The sequence below is a fragment of the Passer montanus genome, unplaced genomic scaffold (assembly GCF_014805655.1).
Source record: "Passer montanus isolate IOZ18808 unplaced genomic scaffold, ASM1480565v1 scaffold54, whole genome shotgun sequence".
NCBI lineage: Eukaryota > Metazoa > Chordata > Aves > Passeriformes > Passeridae > Passer > Passer montanus.
The window spans coordinates 5,156,809-5,183,635 of record NW_024370374.1 but is presented as its reverse complement, the minus strand read 5'-3'; the positions used below and the strand labels follow the sequence as shown (position 1 = coordinate 5,183,635).

General features: G+C 39.6%; 1 long non-coding RNA gene across 1 annotated transcript in view; it reads left to right on the top strand.

Annotated features, from left to right (window-relative positions):
- Nucleotides 1–26,222, top strand: part of LOC120509893 — a 29,559-nt gene extending 3,337 nt beyond the window's left edge. The window contains exons 2-3 of the long non-coding RNA XR_005629358.1: nucleotides 25,396–25,522; nucleotides 26,106–26,222. This is a non-coding gene — a long non-coding RNA (uncharacterized LOC120509893). The remainder of the gene's footprint in view (nucleotides 1–25,395; nucleotides 25,523–26,105) is intronic.
- Nucleotides 26,223–26,827: the final 605 nt, after the last annotated feature.

Genomic DNA, 26,827 nt, shown 5'->3' with positions numbered 1-26,827 from the left:
GGAAAAGCTGCTCAGGGATGCCCTTTGGAGCTGAGCAGAAGGAAAACCAGGAGCTCTGTGGAACAGGGGTCCAGAGAAGCTGTGGGTGCTCCATCCCTGTTCAAGGACAGCTGGGATGGGGCTCTGCTCTGGTGGTTGTACCCACCATGGGGGGCTGGAACTAGATTCAGTGTCCCTTCCAAGCCAAACCATCCTGTGATGACAGATTTAATACCACTTTGTGCATTAGGAACTTTGATAATTGATAACATAACTTCCAAAAGCATTTTTATCAGACAGTTCAACCCTGAAGTTCAAATCAAATAACATGTTGGTAAATGCACAGAAGAGTGAAGGGCATTATAAAATAATGATTATCTCCTAAACAAAGCCACCAAAAAGTTGATATTTGAATGACAGACATTTCCTAATTCTCTGTGCCTGGGGCTCAAAAGAGCAGTGTGCTGTTGCCCTGCTCCAGGTCTGTGAGTAGCAGCAGCTATAGTTTTGCACATTGATAATGAGTTTCGCACACTTAGGAAAAATGCTTTTAAATGCCAGGGTTAAGGAGAACTGGACAGGAATTACTGTGCCTCTGCAATTACCTACAGTGTTTCAGATTATGGAGCAGCTGTACTTTGCTCTTTCTGAAAGTTCAGACATCTCTCTTTTCCTGCTGGATTTACAGATAGTGCTCTTGCCTGAAACCACTTGAGGTGGATCATGATCTTTCTTTTTACTAGATGTTGTTGCCCAAATAAATACTTAGGACAGGAATGTTCAAAATGGTGTTGTCATCCCCACTCCATACAGGCTTTCCATACTAAAAAAAGAGATCTAAACAATTATTCAACTGTTTAAATTATATTGTATATGCACAGGCACCAAGCAGGGCATCACATACTGCAGGACGAAGATCCCTGTTTAGGAAGGCATCAAAATCGGCAGTATTTTGCAGAACTTGATCTGAAAAATCAGAACCAGAGATGTGTAGGATCCTTGCTTTTGAGTTTGGCCTCATTTTTGTTCCTGCCACTGACTTGAATTTTGGTAACCTTTGTGTTTGGGAGAAAGAGGTGGTCAGTAATGCAGAGGTTACAGTGGGTGTGTTAATGGTATAATGGGTATGTCAGTGTGGCACAGCTGGAGCAGGATGTGGCACAGTGCTCTGGTATCTGAGCCAGTTCTGAACAAACTTGCTCAGGACTTGGAATAGCCCTTCCCAGAACACAGGGAAGGGTGTCTGTGGGATCACTGAACATTCCTCTTGATTTAATACAAGCAAAGAATAGAGATTTATTTTCATAGTCCAGTGCAACTCTCTCCAAACCCACCCCCTTTAAATTCATTTTCATTTGGATTCACTTTTTGTTTTCTTACTGTTGTGGAGAATGTTGCAGACAACAAGGTTCTGTACCCCAGTTCTGATCCAGTGGCACTCAGAAGGGAACAGACTTTGCTCACAGATGTTATTCTGCAGGATAACATGTACAGCACAGCTCATGGGCAGATTTATTAGGACTGTGCATATATAAAATGCTTCTAAGCAATGAAGGATTTGGGCTGCTTGGTCAGGTCTTTAAATGATAAGTGGATTTACTCAGCAGCATTCATCTGCGTGCATTTGACATTACCTGAGTTCCATTTTGCTGTGCACTCAAGGAGCTGAAGGAAATTGAGTTTTGCCAATCTTGGCAAATTGTGCCTAATTGCACCCTGACTTATTTTGTGTTCTGGAGAGCTGATACAGTTGATATTGCAGGATGATTGGGTTTTATTGATGTGAGGCTGCTTGTTATGAAAAGGAACATCACGGTCCTGTTCCACTGCGAGGTTTTGTTTTATGAAAATATTTTTGTATCTTTCATATCAGATGTGATATTATTTCCCCACCAGATGTCACGCAAACAAGCCCTAATTATGCACATATTCAGTGTACTGGAGCTCAGGGAACCTGCTCAATGGCTGACTAATATTGCTTGCAGAGTGCTGCACTTGTATAAATACAGCATTTACTTGTTCCAAGCCACCTACAGCTACTTCTGCTTGAGATTTATATAACCAGTAATATTTAATGTTTTCAGCCTATACAAAGGAGGTATTGTATTAAATGAAGAAAGAGCTTCTTTTTAATGCTGCAGTTAAGGTTCCACAGTTTCTCATCTTACTTTCTAACTACTTTTGCTCTTGTTAAAATCATGGTGAAATTTTCCATTTATTTTATAAGTGCAGAGTTTGTTTTTTGAGCTTGATTTCCTACAAGTAAGTGATCTGATCTTAATTTTGAGACTTCAGTGTTTCAGTGCAATGTTTCAGTACATTGCAGTTCACTGAGAACCTCTTGGTGGACTGGCCTTTACCAACATAAAACATTAAATGGTGCTGAATGTCAAATTATGAAAAAAATAGGGATTTAGATCATACCCAGGAGGCTCCATTCATAATCTCTCTCGTTATTATGTGAAGAATAGTGTGTATTATGTACGCTCTTTGAAAAGGATGTGGAGCTACTTTTAAATTTCCTGGGCCCAGGCTAGCCGTGAGTATAAAGCCATGCATTTCTGCCATGCAGGGTCTGGTGCTCGTGCAGCCAGCCTTGCAGCAGCTGTGCAGGAGCTGCTGAGGCACTCAGGAGGTGCCCAGAGCAGCTGTGGCTGCCCCTGGATCCCTGCAAGTGGCCCAGGCTGGATGGGGCACTGGGCAGGCTCTGGTGCAAGGTGTCCCTGCCCATGGCAGGGCTTGGAATGAGATGAACTTTAGGGTCTCTTCCAACCCCGACTATTTCCCTGAGTCTATGGGACATTTTTGCAGGGTTTCTGTGGGAGCACAGGGGAGTCCTGCAGGCAGGAGCTCCCCAGGAGCTGTAGAACAGCTCTGTCTGTTGCTCCCAAATCCACTCATCCTCTTTCTGCTGCAGAGACTCGGGGCTTGAGGGAGAGGCAATGCTCTGAGAATAGGCAGCCTCCTCTCACCTGTGACTTTAAAGGGTTTTCAGTGTCATGGGACAGCCAGGAATGTGAGGCAACAATGTGATTTATCCTAAAAGGACTCCAGCATCTAACTGGCAGGCATTTTCCTGAGAAGGAAGCAAAAATGAAAACATAGACTCCATGAATGATGACCCAGATGTTGTCAGCCTCCTTTTCCTTCAGCCAGAGCTTTCTCTTCCCAATCCAAAATGATTATTGGTTACAATCACCCCTGTTTCTGGAGGGATGCCTCTGTTCCCATCTGTACCATGGTGCATTTTTAGCTGAGCTGCCCTTGGTAGCTCAGAGGTGATCATGGCAGAGACATGTTAGGGTTTATTCTGATCCCTGGAACAGGGAGAGGCCATGTTCCACTGTCACTAACAGGAATTAGTGGGATATCACTGCTCTTAAGTATGTGTGACCTAATAAGAAAACTCAGTAACTAACCATGGAAGAGTAATTTTAGCAGAGAACAAATTACATTGGGTATATTTAGTTTCTTTTACTTTAAACCAGTGAGAATATCATTACTAATCTTTATTCAGGTGTCTTTTACTTAACTGCATAGCAAAATCTCTAGTCAAAGAATATAAATAGATTCAAGAGCAATTGTGAAGTGCTATCTAAAATGAATAGCTCACATTGGAGTTGGAGAATGATTGTGATATAAAAATGAATTCAGTATCTTGCTAATTTTTTTCTAGCTAGAAAGCTTCTTTCTACTCTTGTTTTAGTGAATTCTTTTGTGGTTCTCATGCTATGGTGCTATTCTTATGAGGACTCCAAAGAAATACAAATAGACAAGAAAAATTACAGTCATGAGAAGTGAGGAAAAAATCCCACAAGGTTTTGGTACTTTTGTTGTTGAAATATTTGTAATTTTGTGTTTAAAACACTTGGCCTAAATTGACTGACAAAATAATTCTAATTATGAAAAACATTATCAAGCTGTAGTACATTCTATTAGTGTGATCAGTCACTAATGTGTTCTGCTTGGGAACTGATGATGCAAAATGGCTTAAATGTGTAGTTCATTATTATTATGGATGGTTTCTAAATTTACTGAATTGCTTCACCCAGTGCTGCAAAATAGAAAATTATATTCCCAATAATACTGTTTTGTACTGAAATTTATCTAGTTATAAGAATTTACATGTCAAAATAACTTGCACAAGGAAAGAGTTGCTGTTTTGAAGCAGAAAGCCAATAAGAATAATAGCTGTTAACACAGTTTTCTATTAAATAGCCTAAAATGTAGAGACCAAGCGTAATAAATAAATAAAAATACAAACAGTCAGTAACAAATCAAGTACAAGTTTGTTAATGACGTTGTGACTTAGTAGCTGAAGTACTTAGTAATTTTTATAATTGTTACAGTAATGACCAGTTATTGATAATAAGGGATAGTTTACAGTTGGTCAGTCTCTGTCAGAACTTCTTTGTCTCTCTGGAAAATTAGTTCTATTTAATGGAAGTAGTGCTGCAGTACTTAATGCTGGATTTTGAGTTAGTTTGTGTGTGTAAAAGATATAATATTTTTAAAATAGTTTTCTGCTATATTTGTGTATTTCCATGCATTATAGAGAGATTACTTTAGTCACTGTCTATCATAACATGCACTTTGGAAGACTTTTTATTTAAACCAAAAAAAATCTGTGCATTAACATTAATTCATGGAAATGTGGACTGCAGGTTGTCTTCCAACCCTTCTTACGTGGCATCTTTTTATAAAAAAAAAGTATTGAATGTGATAGGCATCAATAGGCTTTACTTTTGCACACTTGTAAAGTGGGAAATGCCAGTGACTGTCTGTGGGGTGAAGCTGTCAGCATAAGGAAAAGTGACCCCAGAAGCAAGAAATTCAGGAACTGCTGTGAACTTGCTGCAAAGTGCTGCTGAAGTACCCTTGTGGCAGAAAATGCAGGAGTGCTAAAAGAGCAATTCACTGTGGCCAGCCACAGAGCCACCTCTGCTCTGGGATGCGTGCAGCTTGGAGAGGGTGACAGTTCAGAGTGCTGCTAGAGCACAACGGCTCTTGGTGGTTCTTGGTTGCTTAAAAACACTTTTTGAAGTTTGTTTTGTGGGGGTACCTGCCTTAAATTATTGGTGAGTCTGGGTTAGGCAGTTCAGGCTCAACAGAAACATTTTTTCTTAAATGGAACTGTATCATCTTTTGCCAATTGCTTTAAGTATGGCACTCGCTGCATTTACAGTAAGAAATGTTATTTTATACCTTATATGAGCTGGACTTTATTATATATACTTTATGTTATTATGACACTGTTGAGCTCTAGCAGTCATTACCTTGAGTGAGAACTTAATGCTGAGGACTAGTTCGTTTAGGGCTGGAAGTTGCTGGGAAATTGCAGTCTTCCTCTTTCTTGCACTTTTTAATTCCATTTGGTGAAGTGAGCTGCTCTTCCCAAACTAAGGCAGAGCTCGTTGGCATCCCAGTGCTGGCCTGGCGAAGCAGCGCTTCTCCCTTGGCTCTTTGTGTCTGAGTGACCACTGGCTGCCAAGCTTCTCTCTGCCATCCTTTCCTGCAGCAATCACACCCGTTATGGCTTTTCAGGGCCCTGGCAGCTCGTGTCTGGGCAGCTTCCAGTGCTCTCAACAGCACTGTGGGCTGTTGAAAAATGAAAGTTTGCCCTGTGTGATATTCCAAAATGCCATTTGGAGGGCTGCTTGGCAGGGCTGGGCTCCACGTGAGGAGGCACATTCGTGGCTTCTCCCAGTTTACTCCAGCCCTGCACCCAGGTGGTCCCGAAAAGGAACCTGTGTCACAGACATATTTTATGAAAAATCCTTTTGCCAGGATCTTTTCTCCTGAGAAGCTGGGAAGCTTCAGTTTCTCCATGTTGTGCTGCTTTGGAATCTGGTTTGGAGAATTGTTTACCCAGCACTTGAAATTGTTTTTCTTGATGACCAGTGACAGCCACCTATGTCAAGGCTGTGAGCAGTCACAAGATTTTGTTATTCATTCCTTTCCTTGCCTTTCTTTTCTAGCCTTCTGATGGATCCTTTCTCTCTATTCTTTTTAGTATAGTTTTAGTATAGCATTGTAATATAATATCATAATATAATAATTCAGCCTTCTGAAACATGGAGTCAAGATTCTCATCTCTTCCCTCATCCTGGGACCCTCAAACACAACCATAGAACCTGTGTTCCTGCTCTGTGGCAGCAAGGAAAGGCAGTCCAGGAAAAATTAAACTTTAAAAGTTTCCCTCAGGTTTGAAGATCAAAGGTGTGTTGAAAGGAACTCTGGTGATTCAGCAAAACCTTTTAAATTCGGGGTAATGTTTTCAGGCTCACAGTTGTAGTCTGTGAAACTGCAGAGAGTTAGCGTTGATTTGTTATTCCTAAATTACTCCAAAAGCGAATGAGAATTTCTTGCCAGCTCTGTAAAAGTTAAGGTGAGATCAGTTATATGTGCTTCTGCTCGTGTTCCTGTCCAAGGTGGTAAAAATAGGATGTTGAAGAGTGTCAGAGGTCAACTTCTTAATTTAGACCAAAAATGGCAAATACTCAGGAAATTCTTGGCTAGAAGATTAGTGACGTAGTAGAATGGGTGAAAGAATGAATGAATGCTTGCAATACTAATTTACAACAAAAAGATGGATTTTAGAATTATTTATATGAGCTCCCTGAGCTCATTTAAAATTGATGAGCAAAGATTTCAGTAATTGAAAAGAGCTAAGAGCAGTGCTGAACTTGAGAATAAAGAAAGGTGTGCAATATTGAAGAATGAATAAAAGTACAGCATAAACTTATGGAGAACTGGTGAATTTGGACCAAAGTACCAGTGAAGGAGCCACAAAACACAGGTGGAGCTGGAAGATGTGAAGTCTTTGACTTTCCAGTTTTACAGGCTATGCATGTGAATTGTTTGTCATCCTACCTTGAGCTCCTCTCTTGACTCCCCTGCTTCCTCTTTCACATCTTTCTGTGTGTGCTCCAGTGGCTTTTTGGAGATGGACACTGTTTACTGCACAGGCAGTATCTGGCAGGTATCTGATTGTAATTTATGGGATGAAATTTTCAGTTTATTCCTTACAAACACCTTGCAGTTTCTCCCTTGGGAATGTCTCGAGGGCGTGGCTACAGCTGGGGCAATGTGCCACCAAAAAATGCCAATATTTACCTGAATCTTTAAGCGGTCTTTGATGGTTTGTCCCCTTGATTTTCCTGACAAGGTTGATACTCGGTTTTAAAATACCCTTTTCCTTTGACTTGATTGTTTTTAAGAAGTGCCATGTTTTTTTATGCTGCAGGAGCACCGTGAACTGGCTATCGTTCATAGAACTCACAGAACTGGGCCCGCTTAGCTTATGTCTGCCTTTAAGGTCCTGTCCTTCCTTTCTTAGGCACAGTTTGTTCCCTTGGGGACAAATTCTGCTCTTTGCAGAGCCTCTACATGTGTAACTGAAAGCAGAGCTTTTTCATTTGTGTCAACTGTATTTAGATTTTATAAACATCAGCTTCAGCAGCTAGTCTAGCTGCTTTGAAGCACATCACTGTACATTTGCTTTTGAAAAAGGCCATCCTGTCCAGAAAATGCTAGCATTTTTTTGTTCTATGGCTGTTTGTTGTCAGTGTTTTTAGCCAGCTATCTATAAATACTTTTGGTTTTGAAAGCGCATTCAGCCCAGTATTAAATCATATCATGACTGATGGTATCCACTGATTGTTATTTATTGTTGTCTACCAGGTGCAATAACTCTTTTTCCTGGGCTGTCTGCAGTGCTGGTGTTGTTTATATGGGAGCTGTAAAATGGCTAAAAAACTTGGCTGGTTTTTGGGGTGGTTGGTGTTCATGTCCAGCCACAGAGGGGGTGTGTTGGGGTGAGTGAGAACATGCCGTTCCCAGATTTCTGTGCCGTTCCCAGATCTCTGTGCTGTTCCCAGATTTCTGAAGGACACAAGCCTGGCTCTGTGCCTGTTGGGTGCAGTTTGCCACGCTGAGGTTCTGCAATGTTTTGCTGTCAGTGCTGAGGAACTGAGCTCTCACACCTGCTGTGAATCTCACTGTTCTCAGCCTGTCTTTCTAGGGAGAATTACATCCCCTGCTTGAAAGCATTATTCTGGCAGGCAAAAATGTGCTGGGTAGCACAGCATTCCATTTTAATAAGCCAAATAAATTGCTGTTTAGCAGAGCCCTTTTGATAAGGGATCACAGCCCTGAAATATCAGCTGGCATAATTTTGCAATTCTCTGTTTAATTGAGTGGAGTTAAATGAGTTCATACTGGCCTACCTGGGGTAAGGATCAAGAAAAGACTGAGTGTGTCATAATGAGCCAAAGACAAATTAATCTGAGAGCCATGATTTCTACCATTTTTTTTCCTTGAAAGGGACCAACATAGTGTTACACAGAGATTCAGCTTCTGGTTTAAACTTCAGCAGCACTGCTGAAAATCTGTTTGATTTTTAAGATTGATTTTTTTTTTTTTTTACTCCAGTATGAGCTTCTGCACCATCCTGCCTGACCACAAATGCTGTGGTTATGTAAAACTTTCAGATGCCTAATTTTTTATTCAGGTGATGTGATTATGTGGACTTTTGGATCTAATAAATCCATGTAAATGCTGCAGCTGTCCAAGAAGAAATTGTGGTTCTACAAGAGCACTGACATAACAGTATTATTGCACAAAATGTGTTCCAGCATTATGTGCAGTGAAAAAAAATAAAAATCCCTTAAGCAGCAACAGGTGTTTGAGTCCAGCACAGAAACATAATCATTAATGGTTATTTCCTTTCTTCTCATTGGAGAGGCAGTAATTGTTCCCTGAGAATTTGGTGGTGAATGGGGATTTCTTGCTGTTTATTTTAATAATATCCTCTGTAGCACCAGCAGATAATGGCTAGTACCTCCAATGTTAATAATTTTTCAGCTATTTTCTGTCTTCTCGTTCTTCAGTTCAGGCTTAGGTTAGCCTGTTTTACGTTGCCATTGGGAGAAGTCAAGAGTGTGCATTTAATAAGTTATACCAGCTCATCTCTCAGTCATAAACAGGTAAACTATCCTGGTTTTGCTGCATTAGGACATTTCAGGAGCAATTTTAATAAAGATTGAAGTTGTAAATCTGGTTAACTGTGGTGCCAGATGGGAAACATGAGGTGTGGGTATTGTCAATTTGAGTGGTGAAAAAGTGACTTTGCACAATGGAGAAATGCTTTCCAAGCAAGCCTTGCTGAAATGGGCCACATGTGAAAGAAATATCAACTTAAATGTCATGTGCTGTAGATTTTTTCACAGCTGTCTAAAATTTGACTGTGCAGAGCCTGCAGCTACCTGGAAATCTCAGGAATCAGGACAGTGGTGTGTGTGTGAACACCCATCTTTGGGAACTGTCTGCGTCTCAGTGTCTTTAGCCCAACATCTTCAGTGCCTGGGGAAGCCTGGGATGTGATTTAGTGCCTGAATTGAGTGCTGAACCTACTGCTCAAGCCCAGCTGTGTCAACAACACTGACAGGACCCCACATTTCCCTGCAGAGCGCTGCACACATTTCCTCACAGTTTGCTTCTTGCAGTGCCTACTGAAATGACAGTGTAGATAGCAGTGCTAGTGCTGTGGGGGGATTTCCGTGGAAATGTTAGGGGTTGGTGTCAGCAGGGCAGCCCCTTCACCCTCAGTGCCAGCCTGCCAGATTGCTGTGATGAGGAGAGTTCTCACAGCTCAGCCAGGGAGCTGTGCTGGGCTTGCTCTCTGTGGGGTGTGCCAAGCCTTCGGCAAGGCTGCTCCACTGGGAAAAGCTCCTCCCTTGGAGGGAAGGGTGGGAAATGTGTGGGAGCACTGCCTGAAGCCTGTCAGGGAGTAAAAGTGCCCTTCAGCCCATGCTGAGGAAGATCCCAGGAAAGTTTGGCTGCGGAGAACTGGCCTGCCACCTCTGAAAATTCACAGAATCACTGGGTTGGAAGAGACCTTCAAGGCCATCGAGTCCAACCCAGCCCCAACAGCTCAGCTGAACCCTGGCACCCAGTGCCACATCCAGGCTTTGTTAAACACCCCCAGGGATGGTGACTGCACCACCTCCCCGGGCAGCCATTCCAGAACTTCATCACCCTTTCTGTGAAAAACTTGCTAATATCCAACCTAAATTTCTTTTGATGCAGCTTGAGACTTTTGCCACTGGGGAGGTCACTGTTTGGTGGAGGTGATTGGAATGGTGGCATGGGTTACTAAAACTGACCCTTTTTGTATTTCAAGCTGTCAGTGGGTGGGTTCTGAGTGGTTCTAGTGTGGCCTGAAGGGAGCTGTGCAGCGAGTTCAGGCATGGCTGGTCTTGCAATGCTCAGCAGAGTCTGGAAGGCAGGAAGCCACTTCCAGGGTGTGAAGCTAAACTAACACTCAAAAATGAATGTGACTGCGTTTTCAAGGTCAGCTTTTTAAAACTTCACAGTGTGCAATGTCAAGCTCTTGATACAAACTAAAAGGAAAAAAACCTAGTGTTTAAGAACAAAAAAGCAATATATTTTAATAGCCAGCTATGATTCTTCTTCCCACTCATTTACAAGTGTGGTATGCAAGCTTAATTCTAGGCTGTGCTTGCACACAGCCCCTGTCCTGGCAATTTCATGTGCAGTTTATTTTGGGGCACAGTGCTTCTCACCGTATTAGCTAGCTGTCTGCAACAGCCATGGCAAAGCAAGCAAGCTGCTCTGGGAGATGTGATGTGGCATGACTGCCTCAGTGTAAAGCAGAATTTCTGTATCCAGCAAGGAATCCATAAACAGAGATAGCAGCTATGGAGGGGCAAGTAACAGAAAGCAGTCCTTCAAACTTTGACTCACCAGTCAGAAAGACATAAACCAGTGATGGCTGCTAGAAAAGAAATACTGTGGGTGCAACAAGAGGGAGAACATGGCCTTATCATATATCTATTTTTCTTAAAGAAATAGGAGGTTTAAATTTTTACCACTGTTTCTTTGGCAACTTGCAAATTTTTGCTGTGGCTAAGAAGCAGGTGTTCAGCTCTTTGTCTGATCTGAGATGCAGCATGGTGCTCGTTACCTGCTGCTGCTCCTGAGCAGCTTGGAACAGCAGCACTGGAAAGGGAGATTTGTCCTCAGCTGTCTCAAAGTGATGTAACCATTAAAGACAAATTAGGGCAGCAGATTTAACTGCTGTAATGAGGAATGCCATGCCAAGAGCTTTCAGCAGTCTGGTTGTCCATGGGCAGTGCCCGTCTTTTGCAGCAGCAGAGAAAATACATGCAAAATTCAGGCCAGATTTTGCTTTTATTTCAATCCATCCCACCAGAGAACAGCTTGGTGGGATGGATTGACTCAGAACATGCCCATATCTAAATGTGTACTGGATTGTGTTTAGCTTTATGCAAATCAAGGCAGATCACTGGAAGCTTTTGTCTCTCTGTCCCTGAGCCAGGTTTGTGTCCTTGTCACCAGGAGCAGAGCAATGACTGCTCCAGGCCGATGCTGCTCAGCATTTCACCCTTCAGTGCAGTGCCCAGCAGCATTGGACACAATTTGGTGTGCAGGTTTTCATGCAGGACTGACCACCACAGCTTTCGAACAGCCATGTGGCAAACTGGGCATTGCAATTTATCAATGAAGGCAAATCAATACTGCATTTTCTATGTAACTTAAATTTGAAAAAACCTTTAAAACCTTAAAAAAAACCAACCCTTTTTCTCTTTTTAAAAAAATGTAATATTTGTTCCTGCATGAAACATCCTGGTCCTGCATCTGTACATAAGACAAAATTAATTTAAGCTGCCTGGCTAATTAAAAGAAAATGCAAAAAAACCCTTGAATCAAATCAGTTTAGTTAGAGGCATAAATTAAGGATGTCCATGAATTTCATTGAGTGAAAAATGTTCTTTTCTCTCTACAACTGCCACTTCCAGAAGCTTTCTGTATCTCAGCAGCTCAGTGGTCTGGAATGACTTGGTGAAAGAAGCCAGTTCTAGAGATCAGGATCAAGTTAATGAAATAGGGGACTGAACATAATCTCCTGCTTGAACTCAATTGTGCCTCTGGATTCTGCTTGCTTGAGAGCTCTTAACTCTGGGTCTGCTGGCAGGGATGAAGTAAATTGTGTAACTGCTATTTCAGTGGACCAACACTAATTTACCTCCCTGGACAGTATTTTGTGGTTTTCATTAATAAATTTTCTAAAAGACATTAATACATGTTCTAAATGAAGTAATAATTCTAATTGATCATTCTAATTAATAGTTATTTAATAATGTCTAAATTGAATAATTAATAATGAATTATTTAATAATGAAATAATTAGTTACACAATAATAATAATTATAGTGTAAAATCCTAGTAGTCATTAGTTTTAAGAGTATCTTAACAGTGAAAATCAGCATCACCTTTACTATTCTGGCTGGCTGTCTTCATGAACATAATTCTTATATTCTTATTCACATTTCACTCATTTCATGCTGGAAGAATAGAGGTAAACTTTGGAAATTTTGATGAGCTGGTCTCCTTTTTTGAATTTAGGGTGACTTTTTCAATTTAAGTCTGCTCTTGGGAGTAAAAGGGATTTTTGTAGCCTTGCTATTTAGCTTTCCAATGAAGTTAAAGCTTCCTCACTAGACAAGTTGGATATGTTTGGAGCAGCCTGCCAGCAGATTATTTGCTGCTTTTGCCACCTTGAGAGGCAACATCTTTCTGACATGCCCAGAACATTTAAGACATCCAAATCTTCTTTTAAGTAAGCAGAAGGCTAATTTTAATAGGAACAACATATCTCTCAGTAAAAGCTGAAGAGGCTAAGGAGGTCTGGGCTGAAGGAATCTGTCCATCCATCAGACCACAAGCCTCACAGATGGCTGAAAAGGGAGCAATGGTTTTGGTTTTGTTATAGTTGTGATGTAATGACAAGGATATCAGCATAGCAGAAAGTAACCAGTGCCAAGAAGAGCCTCACTCTGAGTGTTTGCTTGATGTTTACAAAGAGACAGGATAAGTAAATATTCAGTTCCAGCTGAATTTTAGCTACCATGGCTGAAAATGGGTATGTAACTCTTTCTTCTGGAGAAAATCCAAACCAAACAGGTTGGAGGTCTGTTATATTTTATGAGACAACTTTGTCCATTCAGCATAGCCAAAATGTGGCTTTTGGAAGTCTGGGGACCTCTATCAGCCTCCAGGTTCTTTGTACTCAAGGTTAAAATGCTACCCTTATTTCTAAAAATTCTACCTTTATTTATGAAAGTTCTACCCTTATTTCTTTCCCTTTCTGCCCTTATTTCAAATTGTAGTTAGCTGTAGGATTAAACTCAAGTAGCTGCAGACAAAGGTTAAATTCTTGGGGCTTTATTGTTTGTGTGAAATCTGTCTTCTCTGAGCTTTGCTTGTGCTTACCCTTGTCCCCCATCTCTGTACAGCTGAAGTAAGTTTTTACCACTCTGGTTCTGCATGCTCTAACAGAGAAAAGCTTTCAGAAAAAACTCTGGGTGAATTTGAGCCAGACTGTGTCTGGAAAAATGCAGTGCTAGAAGTGCTACACAGTGTGTGGATTTTACCAAAAAAACCCAAACTTCTGAAGCCTGTGCTGGAATTGAGCTTTACAGAGCAGACTCTGTCAAGTCAGGACCTGCAACAGTTTTGTTCAACGGTTATTTCTAACGAAAACAAGATTTCAGTCAAAAATATTTTAGAAACCAGTTTACAATCCAGTGGATAATTTATTGGATTTAAGTGTCATTTCTTGGCTTTGGTATTAAGCTTTAAAAAAGGAAGATCAATGGTTGTAGTAAAGCTTAAGTCACAGAGCAATTGGTGGATAATTAATTGTTATTTAGTGATTCTCTTCAGTGTTAGATCAGACAGCCTTTCTCTAAAAAATGGACTTAGAGATACCTTTCTGCAAAGTTTGATGTTTTTTCACTTTCCTGTGTCTCAAAAATACCAGAAGGAAATATCACTGCACTTTCTCAAGTACCCCTGCTTTAAAGAAAGATCTCAACAATGAAAGCACACTTATGTAATGTGTTAAGCAATTGCCCTGGGTTGACTGTATGATGCTTTTATCCCCAATCATCTTGTTCTGTTTGTACTGAATGATAAGTTTTACACCTTTAAGACTTGTTCCAGTGCGCAGTTTGCTTTCAGACACTGCACTCACTCCTCCCCATTCCTGCTCCTGGACTGTGCTGTCTGCAGATGGACGGACAGCAGGACAGATCTCTCCTTTGCTTTAGTTAATTTTAGCTAGCTGGGGCAAAGAAGGTCCCAGGACTGTGGACTGATCAGAGACTGAGTGAGCTGAGCTGGAACCCGGGGAGGGGACTTTGAATTTGTCATCTCTTTTTAGCGCAACAAGAAGTTTTATTGTTTAAGTTCTATTGTTTAATAAACAAGTTTCTTTCCTCTTTTCTCCAAAGAAATATTTTCTCCTGAACTGGTTGAGGGGAAGGGCTGATTAAATCTGCTTTTCTAGAAGAGCCTCTTTAGAGATGATCTCCCAAATTTGTCCTGAACCAAGACATCAATTCAGTAATAAGAAAATGTCAAGTCAATGACAGTTTAATATCCTCTTTGTTACTGTAATATTTGCAAAGTTTCCCCTCCGAATCATACAGTGGAATGGTACAGATGGAGTTAATTCTTAATTAATATATTACTAATAAATTTTATTATTCCAAAATCATGGGAGAAGGGGGAAGCAGATCATAGCTAGTAAACAGTAAATCTCTTGAGGTCAGACCATCATTTTCAAGACATCTTATGATAAAAGCAAACATTTTTTTTTGAAAATGAACTGAAAGAAACCAAAATAATACAGTTTTTTTTCTTCTGCTACGATGGAAAATACTGGTTTTTTGACTTTTTTTTAATATTAGAAGGAGTTCTATATTTAAATAATTTTCTTACTGAGAATGGTTAAGAAGTACTGGAAATTTAGTCCAAAGTACTTAGGGGTGGTTGGACTGGTAGGTGTGGGAATAAGCTCTCAGTCTAAGGGCTAGAGGGCCTATAGAGAGACTGATGAATTGCTTGATATTTAGACAGTGACAGGATAACTGAACATTTTTAAAATTAACTCTCTTTTGGAAGAAGGACTCAGTGATACTCCTGAGCAAAGTCAAGGTTTAAGTCTCAGAAGAACTAGTGTTGTACAATCCATTTCTGAGCAAGACAGAATAAGTGAGATGTGTCAGCAGACACATTTATTTGTTTGGAACTCAACCTTGGGAGCGGGCTTCACTTCTAAAAAGTAACTGAGAGGCAGATGCATTGCAGAAAATGTCACACAAAAAGGCAAGTCTCATCCTGCATCTCTTTTCCCCATTTTTCTCTTGTTTTTGTTTTTCTCCTGCCAATCTTTCTATCTGAAATCAGGCAGCTCAACACTTTCTGTTCCACTCACTGCCATTTTCTGGCACTTGACTGAGTTCTTAAACTTTTCTGATAATTGTCTGTCAGCCTAGCACAACATTTTACAGAATTAATTGCATTCTCAACAATAACAGGCAATTTGACTCACATGGCATCACGCTGTCACCACTTGATGTTAATAATCTGCCAGGAATCCATGTCAATAATTCTGTTCCAGGAATATGTATGCTTTTACCACTGAGTATTTTTGCCTTAGACTATTTCCAGCTCCTTTTCTTCAGTATTTTTCTCTCTGCTGTAGGGCTTTCCCCCAAGTACACCAGCTCCTTTTGTTAAAAGCCAATTTCATGTATACCTAAAGGATTGCAGGAGTGTTGGAGGTTTGGATTATTGATGGTTGCTGTAGGCACCTAGAGCAGGTTTTCAAGCTGCTCTCTCGCTGGTGCCTGTAAATCCTACAGCTATTGAGCACAACCCAGCTTAATGTGCTCTACAGTATTTACTTCAGAATGGATGAATAATTTATACAACTGAATTTTTTTTTTTTTTTTTTTTAGTGCTTTGTACCCTTAGGAGAACAGCTGAATATTTACAGTGTTGTTTTGAATGTTATGATTATTTTCTGTATACGTGAGTGTTTTGGAGAATGTCCCAAACCAAACAAAAAGAGCAGCTTCAGTTTTATTACATGAAAGGTTTCATTTTTTAAAGAAAGTCTTGGCTTATGGCAGTGTGGTGGGAAAATATAAGTTGCTCAATTGGAAGTGTGGTGGGTTTAGTGTTGGTTAATTATTACTGTGTTTGCTTTTTGTTGTGAGGTAGGATTAGGAGAAAGGTAAAGTAGGTTTAAAATTTTAAAAGGGTATAAAGAAAAGTTTATCAATAGTAATTAAAGAGAGTAATAAGAATTGGAACAAAACTTTCAGAATACTTTTCTTCTCCTTGCAGTTTTTTTTGCTTACTGACAATGTAAAGAGCAACATAAAATTTTAGTTAGTTTACTATTTCTATGATAGTCTTTTTTTAGATTACCTAGGGGGTGAAGTTCTTTTTATTAATCTCATAGGGACTTCTTTACAAGGAAAAAAACTTAGTTCTCTCGTGTTTTTTTGTTTTTTAGGTGTAGCAGTTGTTTGGGGAAAATTGTAATTGTGAAGCTTTTTTTTATTATTTTTTTACCAGATTTTTTTTATAGACAGCAGATAAAGCTCTTTCTGTGCAAGGGTGATGTTGAGTGAGGAAGAATGGAAGAAGCAGAAGGAGGTCTGTGTGTGTAGGTTGGTGTCAGTGCCCCACTAGATCTTCACCAGGGCTGGAGGTGATGTGATATTCAGCTCTGGAGGCACAGGAGGGAGTCCAGCAGCAGGGGAGTCAGTCAGGTTTTGGCCATCCTGAAGTGTCAGGCAGAAATCTTTGAGATTTTAGGACCACAGAGGGATATACCCTGTTGTTGCATGTGGCAGACCTCACTGCATTAGGGATGAGCTGATGTGTGGTGGTCTGCAGGAACCATATCAACAGGATTAATTCTCAGTCCCTCTCTGTCTGTTTTGGGTGTGGAAGATTGCCTCTGTAAACATACAGGACACAGGTTCAAGCTTGGCTTAACAAAATTCCCCATCACATCACTGGAGGCTGCAATAAGAATCCAACAAAATCAGCTTGGTGCATAATTTGCATAATTTTGCATAATTTAGCAAAAAGCTAAATGGATTGACCGTTAATTTACAATACAACTATTTTAGTAAAAAGTGATGTTAGGTACCAATTTGTGAAATATTTCAAACATTTTTCTGAAAAGTCAGGTCAGACAAAGTATTTTAGTGCCATGGAGATATCATAAATCAAACATAACAAGTGTATAGATACTTAGAAAATTATACAGCACACAACAACCACTGTGGTGTCCTGTTCACTGGTTTTGAATGCCAGAAACAGCAGATGCATAACTGGTCCAGTGATGGCTTGGAGCTTGATATGGGTTTGAGTAGTGTGCTCTTTGTGCTTCTGTCAGTTCTTTTTCATAGACTATGTTATGTCAAATTTGTGTGTGCTGCTTCCATTGTAAGGTATTCTTTCTTTAGGAAGGATTTTTCCTATTAGGAAGGATTTTGAACTTCATTAGACACTGTACCATGTCAAGGAGGAATGTTCAGGTTTGAGTTTTGCTGTTCATGAGATAAAAAAAATCAGGTTTCACTTTTGCTCTTCAGCTAATGCAGAGATTTTTCCCTACTTGGGTAGAGGGTGAGTTAAGCTAATACCTAGAGTAGCATCTGATGAAGGAAAAGGGTTGGCATTTCAGTGAAACCTGTCACTGTTGCATGCATGCAATAAGTGACAAGAAGTAATATGTGGCATTTAGGGTGATCTTTAGAATCATTAAAGCATTAAGCCTCTAACACATCTGCAAGAGTTTCTTAGAGCTCAAGAAGGCAGTGTGTTGTAGTTGGGACAGAGAATACAAAACAGCACTTCATTTTTAGAAGGCTTCAAATCTGTTTTTATTCTAGCATGCATGCTTTCTATACTTTCTTACAAAACTCATAAGTTTACACTTTACTCATTGGTCACAAGAGACAAGCAAAGTGCTATTGGAATAGGCAGTGGAAGATTTCTCTTATTTATCCTTCTTTCTTTCTTGGTTTCTATGTCAACGACCTTGGTAGGAAATTCTTTCAGGGGTAAACATGGATCCTCTTATCAAACTTCTCTCTGGCTCACAGAAATCCCCGTAAAACCTCTTCCACAACCGTGAAGCTTCACAGGACCACCATGGAAATATAATGGCTTAACTTACATGTATTGATACCAATATCCTACTTAATATATCTTAATTATATATGAATATCCTAATCCTACTTAATATAACTTAATATTATCTTAATATAAAATCTGAGCACTTGAAGCAGAAAAGCCTCCTCCTGTGAGATTACCCTTCAGAGCATCCCACACCAAATGCCAGCCCTGCTCAGAGAAACAACTGTTGCTATCCAACGCACCTCTGTGCACACCTACAGTGCCTGGTGATGACAATGAAAGGAGAATGTGTTATTGTACTTGTACAGATCAGGGTTTTTTTTTTTTTTTGAGCAGATAATGACACATACTCCTACTGTTTCAAATTATGAGGAGGAGTCAACACGAAGAGGTATGTGAAAGTAAACCTTATGTTTGCTCCCCTCGCAGAGTGAGCCTACAGAAAATCTTCAGCTGCAATAAGGATTTTGAAGTACTGGCTTTCATAAGCAGCAACTTTGATAGGTTTTATATTGGTATCAAAACACAGCACCAGCTTCTTGTTTGTTTTTTTTTATGCAACTCAGAGCACCAATGAGTGCCTCAAAGCCTTACGTGGTTCAGCCCAGGATGTTTTGCATTTTTTCCACTCCTATCCTCCTGCTGTGATAGCTGAGACAGTGTTACAGATTTTGTGGTAGAAAACTGAAGAGGAAGATTATACTAATATATTTGGTTCTCCTTTTTCTTCAACAGAAAGCAGAATTGTAGAAGACACAGTTGCAACAACACTAGTGCCATTATACATTGTTTTCTTTGAGTTTATATGAAATCATGCACATTTTCTCAAGGACGTTTTACAGATTATGCATAACACCATCTGCCTGTCATGAGAAATGTCTGTGTTATGTGACATTAAATTTCTTCATTATGTTAGGAGACAGGGAATAAAGGTTCTCTCAAAACCAGATAATACCCATAGCATTGAATATAGGAGAAACTATGTACAGTAAAAGTGCAGTACAGAGCTGTGGTTTGGGTTCTCTATGGGAATACCTGATAGCACCTTGATTCCACACTGATATTTGGTTGTTGCTAAGCAGGGCTTTCCCTAAATCCAGGACTTGTCAGTGTCCCAAGCCCTGCCTGTGGGCAGGTGCTCCAGGGGCTGGGAGGGAGCAGGGCTGGCACGGGTGACCCAGGGTGGCCAAAGGGATTTCCATCCATGGGAGGTCATCCCCAGTGCACGAACTGGGGGCCAGGAGGGGCTGATCACAGCCTGGGCACTGGCCAGCTGGTGATGAGCAGTGGAACTGTGCATAATTTTTTTTTGTTTCCTGTCCCCCTTTGGCTTTGTTGTTACTCCTCTTTTTGTAGCCTCCATTTTCTTTGCAATTATTGTTCTGTTTTTTGGTATTTCAATTATGAAACTGTTCTTATCTCAGCTGATTGATGAAAATAGCTGAGCTGGTCAGAGCATGATGCTGATAACACCAGCGTGGTGGGTTCAATCCGTGCATGGGCCATTCACTTGAGGGCTGGACTTGGTGATCCTTATGGGTCCCTTCCAGCTCAGAATATTCTGTGCCCTGGCTCCCAAAGACTCAAGCATACAAGCTCAGAGGTAGAGATGAATGCAGTGTTTGACCCAAGACCATGGGGAAGGCTTGGAGCTTTAGAATAGAATAGTGACACAGACACAAAATATGAATAAAGATTTGTTATTTAAGCAGAAATATGTTTTAAGCAAGTAGATTATAAAAATATGTTAAACAAGATAGAAGATTTTAGAGTTGAACACTAAAACTTGTTATAGAGTTGATAAAAACTAGAAGATCAAGTAATAAGTTTCTGTAGTTATGTGATTGGATAGAAAAAGAGGCACTGTGGTAAATTGTGTAAAACGTAACAATTAGCAATTTGTTATGAAGATCCTAATGAGCTTTGTGGAAGGTGCTGATTGGATAAGAATTTCTAGAAGACATTGTAACTGGAATTATAATGGTTTTCTGATGCAAGGCTTCCAATGTGATGGTTTTGTATGTAGCAACCTTACAGTCCCACCCTTCCATGAGACTGATTTTGCAATAAACCATGTTTTAAACACCTCCTCAGTCCACCCTGTCTTTGTGTATCCCAAACAGAAATGAGGTTTCTTCTCCCCATCCCACCCAAGGGGCATTCAGCTGCTCTGTGTACTTGGTTCCTGTCTGGGTTTTAAACCACAAGACTTGCACCTCAGATGGAACCTTGTTATATTAAAGGAAAGCACGGTATAAGTTTATCCACTGCAAAGACTGAAAAGCTGCCAGAGCTCTTGACAAACTGCAGTGGATAGTTACATCTTCTCTTACAAATGGAGACCTTCCTGAATTTCCTGAATGGATAGTGACCTTTTCCACCTGGCTGGAAATGTATTCTATCCCTAGATGATCCCAATGACAATATTACTGCTCCGAGGCTCACAGTGCAGTGCTTTGTAGGTGTGTTTTAAGCTCCATCTTATTGGCATCATTTTTAAAGCAAACCACTATATTGAACTTTCAGTCTTAGAAGATACTCTTTGAATTATTCAGAAGTCATTGAGCTAATATATGCCATCTGCATATGTCTATATATGCCTTTCTCTGGCCCTTTGGCTGGTTCAGAGTAACTTTTTACCACTGTAAAACTGCTCACAGTTATTAAATCTCTTGTATTAGTATAGAAATTACAATACTTGAAGTGTATTATGACATGGAATAATAGATGTGTAAAATCCAAGTTTTTACTCTTTCTTAGTTAATCATGCTTTTCTGTGCTGTAATAAATTTTAATTTTTCTCATTTTTGCAATAAAATCCATTAAAAATTTACATCAATCTCAAAGCATGTATTAAATGGTAATAAACAAGTACATAGCTTCATAGCTGTATTGATACAAATGAATAAGTTGTGTTACTTTTTACTGAAGTTAATGGAGCAAAACTGAAGTTGTTGGTGTCAGTGAGACTGGGGACTTCACTTCTGTAAGATTTGGCTCAAGACCTGTATTTCTTGATTCAACTTGCCCTTTATTTTTCTTTGGAAGACAGTAGTTTTTTAGTGATGGTGTTGGCAGAGGTAATAATAATAACTGTGCCTGTTGAAACACTTTCTCAGTGTTTCTGCTGTTTCTCCGTGTATTCTGCTGTCCTGTTTTGGGAGGAATAAATGCAAGCTGGCTTAAGGCTCTGTACTTAGAACACATTCCAGTTGTGTTTTCAGGTAAGTTGTTGAGCTCATGCATAAACACAGGGCATTTCTGGCAAGATTCCTAGCTCCTAAGAATTAATTTACTTAATTCTTCATCCCTGTGTTTACCGAATGATTTATTTTAAAGTTTCCCCAGGTACAAAGTTAAAATACAACCTTGTTAACTCTGATCATCTTTGTCAACTTGAAGTACTTTATCATCCAACATCTCAAGCTTTATTTATTTATTAGTCTCAGCTTTCCTTATATTTTTATCATCATCATTATCTTCTAAGTTGTTAATCTGCAATTTCAGACTGTGTAATTCAATCCTCCTTCTGCAGATTGTCATTGCAGTTCTTGAATGACTGAAATTTACTTGATCCTACATGAAAAAGCTTTGGTAATAGTGAATAATATTGAAGGGTTTTGACAGGGGCTCTGTGTGTACTACTTATGATGAAGAAACATTTGACAGCCAAAATATTGATTTTTCAGAGGATTTTCCAGCCTGCCAAGTGAGGGTGTAGGGGTGGGTGGGTGCACACATGGAATGCATGGGCTCCTCCTCTAGATTGAGTTATTGTGCTTGTGCCATGAATATCCAGTCAAATCACTGCAAATTTGGTTGTGTTGCTAGTGTAGGGTAGATTCTTGTATAAATCACCGTATAAGCAGAATGAAAATATTTATGGCAAGAGTTATATCCACCAGAATTTACAGAAGAAGGGTCTTAGAATGGATGGAAAAAGATTTCTTGGCATTTGGGGCTGCAGAAGTTGTGAAGCATATAGAACAAAGTGGCATGGAAAAGATGTCTGTTTTGATCTTGCAAAAATATTGGAGGACTTGCAAGAACATAATATGCTGGAATAAGGACAGGATTTTCTGGAACAGGTTAGAGTGTGGTCGGGTTTTTTTTGGTTTGTGCAGGAAGTTGATCACAAGGTTTGTATGAAGAGCAGGGCAGACATAAATAGTGCTCTTAAGATAGTTTTGTCATAGCTGGTACATCAGGGATTTCAAAACCTGAGTGTCTGAAGGATTGAGTGTTTAGAGCCAAGGACTGCAGCAGCTGCTTGGCACAGAAGAATTACAGTAGCAAACTTTCATGTTCTCTATTTTTATAATCAAATCTTCACATTAATATCCAGTGAGAGGAAAATCTTGAAAATAAATGGAACAATAAAAGATTTGAAACATGACCTGGAGGAAGAGTGGATTCTACATGAACTGCAGCTGCAATAATACATTAGGAGTAACACTTATACATTCACAGAGGACTTGAACATACCATGAAAACTATACTTGCTCTGCTATAAAGATCTTAAAAATTTAGATAGAAACCAGATAAAGTATGTCAATCTGCAAAAGTTACGTGAGGTTTTGTAAGGTAGAGAGAATAGAAGCAGATTGTTTCAAGTCCAAGAAAAGTTAAAAAAGGAAGGAGGAAGCTTTTGTAATGGAGAAAGATGAACACAGGAGATGGGAAGAAGTGTTCAGAGATGAAATGAGGAAAGGAACAGAAGCTGGAGCAGATAAGCTAGACTTGCTCTGCTGTGGACACAAAGCTACAGAAAGTAGTTAAGGTGCAAATCGACATAATTTGTACAGAAATGACATTGAGGCCAACAGAGATGGTGAGTGATGCTGGGTGTCGACAAATGCAGATATTACAGCAGTGTAGCTAGTTGAGTTTCTTTCAAATGCTTGATCCTGTTTTATCTGCCAACGGGAGGGGAAGGCTCTGTTCTACCCTGCATCCACACTACAAACACCCCGTGGTAGTTAATGAAACTGCTCCTTTAATTTCATTTTAGCGTAGCGGATTCTTCAGCTGGTAACTGAATAAAAATGTTGCACTCTGAGCATGTGAAATGCGGGTTTAGTTTCTCTTTGGAGCAATAAAATTTAACATCTCTGAAGCTTTAGTGTGTGGGCAGAGGGTAGACTTCACTTTAGGTCAGAATTATGAATGACTTTTTTAATGTACTTACTGGTACTTTGTGCACTTATAATTCATTTGTTTGTGTTTAAGTACAATAAAGACTTATGTCTTCTGGGTTTTATTTGGAGTTGATACAAACTGAAAAAACCCCTTGAATATTGGCAGCTATGTCCCAAAGTAACACAATTTTCCAAATAACCACCTCATACTGGTTTCATATTACAGTGGAGCTAGTTAATTATGGCCTATATATCCTGAAATAGCATTACAAGTTCTCATTCTTGTTCTTTCTTCTGTTTTGTTTTCTGTGAATTATTTTCAATTCTAAGTTTACTTTCAGACTTGTCGTTTTAATAGAGTAGTTGTAATTTTTAAAATTTTTTTACTGTTGGTTTTTAATTTCTTTTTATGAAGATGAGGTAGGTAGCTAATGTGTATAAGAGGCACAGCTGTAATAAAATCATTTTTATGGTCATCCTTAACACTTCCACAACAATTGGCTCTTATGTTGGAAACGGAAAGGCTCAGAAAATGAAGGTACAGGTCAGTGAATGTGATAATGATAATGACAGAATGATAATGAGTAGCAAAACGATAATGAGTGGCTCTAAAGCCTTTCTCCTGAGCTGTGATGTGAGCACCACACCAGGGAATATTGGTGGGCAGTAGTGGTACTGCTAAGCCTCTCTTCCTCTCTCTGCAGGACTTGAGTTTTGGCAAAGTCTCTGATATCTGGAAGCTAGATCCCTAAAAATAAACATTTTAAAAAACCCCACCTTTGGGGCTGTAGGATTAGTCTGCTTTGTCTAAATGCTGCCCTGCATCACTTCGTGCAATCCTGTACCGTGGTTCAGTCAGGTAATCATTACCACAGTACTCTCAGTTCCTGATTTCCTTTCTTTGCAAAGAAGATTTTAAAGGTCTGGTTTTTTCTTTCATAGCAGCAGTTTAAAAATCTTTGCCTTAATCCTTAAGCTTTCCCTTAAAAAAAGAAAAAAAAAAAAAGTTTAGATATATTGTAGCTTGAGGAAAAGGAGAACATAACAAGTTAACATCAGGGCATTTAAGTAAAAGAAAACATGAATGAAATTCTGTACAGAAATAAAATAATGCTTTAAATTGCACAGCTAATTTTAATTTTGAGATATATAACTACAATGAATTTAGCAAGCAAGCATGTTGGCATAGTCTGTGCTTTATGTAATTGCAGATTACAGAATTGCCTTAGAATGAGGTGGGGTCTTCTTTGCAAAAGGCAGCTTTCAAAAAGTAGTGGAGGAAAAGATTTACTTGCTCCAAGAATTTCATTGTCATGTTTTAAAGCTGAGATAGATAACATGGTAGAAAGGGGTTTTTTTTTACTTCTTCCTGTACATGATGACTTCTAAATGTTTTTTTTTCCCATTACCAGGGTATCCATTTTCTGAGTGGGCTTTCACACGTGTGCAGAGGTGCTTCCCTTTACTTCCTTTTCTTTCAGTTGCTTGTGGTAGTTTGCTTGATAAACTGCAGTATTTTTACAGCAACTGAAGTTTTAGTAGCTGGTTGATAGTCCCTGAATTTGTTCTGCACCCCCACCCTCCTCTTAATTAAAAAAAATATAGAATATATTGGTTATTTTAGATTTGTTTACTGCAAAGCTCTGATGTGTTCAGGCAATCTACCAAAACAATTCAATAGCCACATTTTAAATCTGTAGACTTCTTTGTCCATAAAAGTACATCTCTTTATTTTCTCTTGACTAGACTGCTGGAGCACTTTAAATGCTGGTGTTGGTGGAATGTGTGGCAAGGGCCTTTCTTCATCAAAGTAATATTTCTTTTAACACTGGAAACAAAGTGTTCAGTGAGGAAAAGAGACTTAGAAAAAGCTCTTTTTGCTAGCAGGCCTAGCAAGCCATAAATCTCGCCGTGCACAGATGATGGCTTTGGCAGGTGGGGCTTTTTAATGGTCTCATTAGGGTTCTATATGGGAATCCTATTCCCAGAAAGAGCTGCTGCTTCTCTTGGCTGGAGAGTGGCCAACTTTGAAGCTGTGCTTCAGGCCTTTGGGAAGCTTCTTTCTTTCTTGAGGCTCTTTTTACAAAAGGATGACTCTAAATGAGAGTCCTCAGTGTGTTCCTTAAGAATGGAGATGCCTGTCTTGGAACAGGCATTTTCTTCCTGTCTGCTCCTCCAGACAGGAGCTCACTGAATTTATTCAGAGCATTCATCTTCCCTGTAGCAGGTCGACGTGAAGCATTAATAGATTATTTCAAGGCAGCTGCAAATCCATCACAACAAGAGAGAAAGTGGAAAGAGGGGAATGGAAAAATTGGGTGATGTCCTCAAGGTCATAAGCAGAGCATGAGGTAGGAACTGGGTGCTCTGGGTTGCAGCTGGTTGGATCTGGTCATGTTTCTCATCACTTGCAGCAAATGCAACAATTAAGCTCAAGCTAATTAAAAAACACCTCAATTTTATTTGATTAACCCTTCTTTTTAAATCTTCCATTATGGCTGACTTTCAATATGTTAAGTAACTGGATTTGAAGCTTCTGCTTTCCTTGAGAATTTTTCAGCTGTAGAAATGTATTTAATGAGTTATTAAGGCCTATTTTTCTCTTATGGGCTTCTCAGTTAAACTTCAGCAGCCCTGTTTTAAATGATGTTGAAGAGGTAGAAATAAGTTAAACTGAAGACTTCAAAAAATAAGATACCACAATAATAAAATAACAGTGTTAAAATGCCAGGCAGAAGATGAAAGCAAAATGTACAGTAAATGCACGTTACTTCAGTTATCCTTCAGTGATTAAATGAGAAATCTGAGTATGATAAAACTGAATACAATGGTGAGACCACATCTTTGGGAGGGAATAATAAGATACCATCACTGTTAACACAGTGTCAGTCCTTCTGGGCAACTGACACACGGCTTGGCTTCTGGCTCCCTCAGGAAAAGATGCCATTTTTACCTGGAGAATTGAAGAACTGGACTGAAAGGGCAAATAAACACTTCGAAACATCCTGAACTGGAATGTGCCCAGTACAGCATGTCGTGTCTCAGGTGACAATGGGGACCATCCCTGTTCTCAACTCTGCAGGTAATTTTGCTTCTGTTCTGTCAGTATAACATTTTCCACAAGTGTTAATGCTCTGGTGTTACTATCTATATGCCTCATTTTCTCCACAATATATATGTTAACAGAGGGGAGAGGAAAGGCAGCTTAATTGCATCTTTTTTGATCCGAGGAATCTAAATGACAATTACATTTGCTCAGGTGAAAAAAAAGCAGTATAATCATGCCTTCACTCTCATAGTTCTGTTGGAATTATTCATGTACCATCTTATTTTATGGTATCCACCAGCAGAGTTCTTCAAAAATGACTCTTTTTGGAGGATGCAGTTCACAACGTTTTCCAGTTATAGTTTTCTCCTCCTGGAGCTGTTCCCTATAATTCTAAAAAGAGCATCATTCTTAAACTCAGAAAGATGGTACAAAGAGTCTTCAGCAAAGGCTTCTATTTTCTTCTGCAAGTCAATGGAATAAAATGCAGAACAGTGGTTTGAACTGAAATGCAGGGTGCTATCATTGTAATTTTCTTGCAGAACACTGAAAAGCTTGATTTTCTTTGTTGCACATAGTTAGAGTGAAGTGACAAGAAAATCTCCTGTAC